This window comes from Brassica oleracea, chromosome C1 (assembly GCF_000695525.1).
Source record: "Brassica oleracea var. oleracea cultivar TO1000 chromosome C1, BOL, whole genome shotgun sequence".
Lineage (NCBI taxonomy): Eukaryota > Viridiplantae > Streptophyta > Magnoliopsida > Brassicales > Brassicaceae > Brassica > Brassica oleracea.
This window is the reverse complement of record NC_027748.1, coordinates 7,652,807-7,657,833: the sequence shown is the minus strand read 5'-3', so window position 1 is coordinate 7,657,833 and position 5,027 is coordinate 7,652,807.

The window sequence follows — 5,027 nt, the reverse complement described above, 5'->3', positions numbered from 1 at the left end:
GTACTTTCTACAGAGGCATCGCGGTGCAGTACCAGATGGCTCTTGATGCTTCCAGCAATGGAAACTTCAACACCAGGAAGAGGAGGCAGTCAAAGTGATTGAAAACCTAACATCCAGCAACAACACCAAGAACACTGATTTTGAGAGGAAGAGATCTGCCACCATCCTTGGGAATGATCAGATGGATGAGGTGAAGGCAAAACTGGACAGTGTTCACAAGTTTCTCAAGAAGCAGGTCAACTTTGTTGAAGATACAAAAGCTGTAGAGGGTAGAACAGACGAAGAAGAAGTAAACTACATTGGTGGAGCTGGATTCCAAGGAAACCATGGTGGAAACATAAACTCCTATGGAAATATGAGTAACTTCAACCAAAACTCGCAGTACCAGAAACCCTACAACAACAGCTACATCAACAACAGGAATTTTGGAAGTTCCTACTACCAGAAGCCACCGCCGCCTACTCAAGACAACACGATTGAAGAGATACTCGATAGGGTTCTTGAGGCACAGCAGCGAATGACAGTGGACTTTAATGGAAAGATAGATTATGTCTACACCAACCTGAACACAAAGTTTGAGACTTTGAGCTCTCATGTGAAGAAGATGGAGATACAGGTTGTGCAGACAGGAGATGCTATTAGGAGGCATGAACCTTCAACAAGAGGAGTAGGAGATGATGTGATGAAGCACCACGTGAATGCCATTATTGAGGATGACTTTTGGCAAGTGGTAAAGGAAGAGAAGCTGCAAGAAGGCAATTTCGAGGTAGAAAGTTTGATGAGTTTCGGCGGGTCACATTGGTGTCGATCGATACCAACCACCAAGCATCGCTCGACATACACCAATCAGAATCGATGGACAGAACTACCAGAGCATCGATCGAAAATGCCTACGGAGTCAACCGCGTCTTGCAATGCCGTGAAGATTTTAACTCACGAGGAGTTCACAGCAAAACACCCACATCCACCCAGCCCTGACAATGTCCGAATCGATCGACATACCAACAGCAACGTCAATCGACACTGAGAAGCTAATATCGATCGATATCCATCACCTCCTATCGATCGACGATCCCCTATCACCTACCGAGTGCAAATGCCGAAGATAGATGTGGCACGACTTAACGCACTCAGACCCAAACCTAAACCTTCAGAACAACCACCGGAGCCTATCAGGACAACTTCAGATGATGGAGATTATCCTATGGAAGAAGATAGGGTTTCTACTGGAAGAACCCTAAGGAGAAGAAAGGAAAAAGTGGCGAAACATCTGAAGAAGGGGGCTAATGAAAATGAAAAGAAAAATTTCCAAAGAGAGTCTTCAGAATTCCTCTACATGAGTTAGCCACTGCTTCAAGCATAAAATGGAATTTTCCTTGTTGAAAACAAGAGATTCCAAGAGGAGTTAGATAGGGAAACATAGACTTTACCTGTAAGTCAGTATATTGACAGTGCCCCAAGATAATCTGAAGCACTGACTGGAATCAATCAACAGATGAATGCAAGGATTACTTCAATAAACAATTGAAACCAACAAGACCTTTTCTTTTCCATCAGGAGACCATTCAAAGAAGAAGCTTATTTCAGCCACAGATTGTGGATGTTCTTCAGAGAAACCAGAGAAAAAGAGGAAGACATTAGGAGAATATTCTGTGAAGCAAGAGAAAAGATGAGGAGAAGGATTAAATTGAAGAAGAAGAGTGATCCTGGGCAATTTGCAACACCATGCACAGTGCAGGGTATTGAATTCCCACATGCTTTGTGCGACACAGGAGCATCAGTCAGCATCCTACCTAGGGTTATGGCAGACCATCTGGGTCTGCAGGTGGAGCCTTCACAGGAATTGTTCACTTTTGTGGATTATTCCCAGAAGAGCTCATGAGGAATTGTGAGAAACCTAGAGGTGCAGATTGGTAATGCCCTAGTTCCAGTTGATTTCCATGTCTTGGACATCAAGTTAAACTGGAACTCTTCTCTACTACTTGGGAGAGCTTTCTTGTCAACAGTGGGAGCAGTGTGCAACTTGCAAACCAACCAGTTGTGTCTAACACTCATCGATCCTAATGCCCACTACGACCATATCCCAGTCAAAAAGCCACAGACGATCTCTAGAAGAATCAATGATTCAGGTATCATTGCAGCCTTCCACTGTGGAGATGAGTGCGAAACTGAATATCCAGAATCGATCGAGACTCACACAGCAACATGGATCGATAGTTGTAACCAGAAATCGACCGACATACCACATGATGAATCGGTCGATAGTAGTCCAAATGATTGGGAGAACGACTACTACAACCCCGCTATTGACGCTTACACCAGACAAAATATGCATACAGACGGGTATGATGAAGACTATGAGGAGGAACAAGCTATTGAGTACAAAGCCATCCTTGATAAGGAACATAACCTCTTACACCATTCCTCTTGGAAAAAGAATGCACCATCGATCGACAGGATGAGCTTGCCATCGATCGACACTCAACCTCAACAACAATGCCAAAAAGGAGCATCGATCGACACTGCCTACTACAAATCGATCGACACTGATTTCAACCGTGTGCGAGACGGAGATTCCTCGATTGGTAGTTGGGCAGATGAACACCACCACGAGAGCTTTGCAGTAGAAACAGTAACCTACACACCAGGAGCAGATAAACTCCAAGATAACTTCACAGATGAGGAGCTACTCAACATGCAAAAGCGCGACGATACAGATCAGATTCAAGCTGAAGCCGCTTGGGAAAGAACCTGATCGATCGACACTCGTCACCAGCAATTGATCGATAAACGTCCTCAACAATCGATCGACATCAATAATACTACATCGATCGACAACCCTTCAATACCGAAAACCACTGTAAGCGAAAAAAGATAAATTAGATAACCAGTATCTAACTCTAGACGAATTTGGTATTTTCAGGGACCCTAATGGCTACGCAAAAGCCATAGCCAGCCGTACACTACACGTATCTCGAGAAGATATTGCAGATATCCTTCAGACAACCAATGGAGCAGACAATCTGTTCATGCATCAATGCAGTAACAGCGAACAAAAGACTACAAAGGAGTTCTATGACGCAGCTAGTGGCATAGAAAATAGCTTCAAACAACGATCTCGCCATACAAATCATCCATCGATCAACATAGACATTCCAACGGTGACAGCCAGAATTCAGCAGAAGAGCTTTTGACCCTTATGGTAATAGGAAATTTAAATGGGAAGAGAATGATGAGTATGGAGTCTACAGAGATGATCGAGAATTTGCCAGAGATCTAGATGGACACACCATCCCAGTTCACAACAAGGATATCATAAGATTTTTGTAAAGAGCTTCAAGAGATGAGCCAGCCTACATATGTCTTCCTGAACATGCTAGTCAATTCACACAGGCAAATTTGGTGTCAGAGATCTACACCAAGGACGAGATTAATGAGATGTTCTATGGCGTCTGTGGTGAACATGATAGGAACAAAGAAGCCTTCCAGATGAAGCTTGATGGTGTCTACTATCCACTGAATGATAGTATAAGTTGGCTAACTACTTGCATGGAGGGGATGAAGCAAGACATAGCCAGAATTCAGAACGCGACCGACACTGTTCGACCACAATCGATCGACATCCGACAATCACCATCGGTCGACATCCACCATCACGCATCGATCGACAGCCGCCTGGCCGCATCGATCAACACCAGTCCGCCATGCCCAAACACAATGAAGTCTCAACCGGATTTCCACACCAGAGAAGAGATATATCAGTTGGTAGAAGGAATCTACAGAGCTCTGGAAACTACAGAGGAGAGGCTTGATGGGAGATGCGATGACATCTATTTCCCAATGGATCTTACCATCAGTGCATTAACTTCCAAAGTTGAATCTATACAAGGAGAGTTGATGGAGATTCATAGTTACATTGCACGTCGACCAGAAGCATCGATATCGATCGACATACACATCAACAAATCGATCGACACCAACGTTCAGCATCGATCGACAGTGATACATACCGAGGCCGGCTAGTACCAAAGACGACATCCGACATATCCAACACACCTTACCATGGAAAGGAGATCTCAGCTGACACTTACGCCGCACTTATCAGACATCAATTCAACCTTTAGAGTCTTGGTGAAAGATTGCAAAGAATAGAAAACACAACTGCAACAATGAAGAATAAATGGCGCAGAGGGGATGAAGCAATGAGAGACTTCATTGGTACATGGTTCAACAAGCGCGAAGAAGAGATGGATACTTGCTTTCCAACAAGTCCCAGTTCTCAACATTACTAGCCAAAACACCTCCAAAGTCAAGCTTAAATGACTATAACAAAGCGCTGAGCGGGAGGCAACCCACTATTAGGTAATATTTATTAAGTTTTCAATGATTTACTATTTATGTTGGTTTTTAATTATTGCAGGTCATAAAAAAAAAGAAGATCCGAGTAGACGATTGCCATCTGTATCGATCGACACGAACAAGTCGACATCGATCGACATTTCCTCACCTGCGTCGACCGACAACAACGTCCTTGAATCGGTCGACATCTATTCCGGTCTGGTATATCGTTCTACTTGTTCAATTGAGTCCTTATGATTTATTTCTCACCATAACTCCGACTGAATTTACACTTTTGACAGTGTAGTTTCAGTCTGGGGGGAGGTTTACTGATATTTATTTACTTATTAGTTTTATTAAAAATGTTTTCAAATTAAGTTATTATTGAGTCAAGAAAGGGATTATGAACTTATAGATTTTGCTAGATATCTAACCACTCTTTAGCACCATTCTAGACTTACTGATTGCATATAGTACTAAAAACACTAAAGTGGATCAACCTGTCAACTATCCACTCTTGCTAAGATTGTTTTGAAGGAACCAAAGCTGACCTCCAACACTAAACCTGACACATCTGCGTGTCTTGGGGCTTGGTATACATGTGATCGGATTCTTCAAACAAGTCTGGAAGGTAAAGCCTTGTGTATATAGATTTATCACCCTTTATCTCTCTATTTTCAAAATTTATA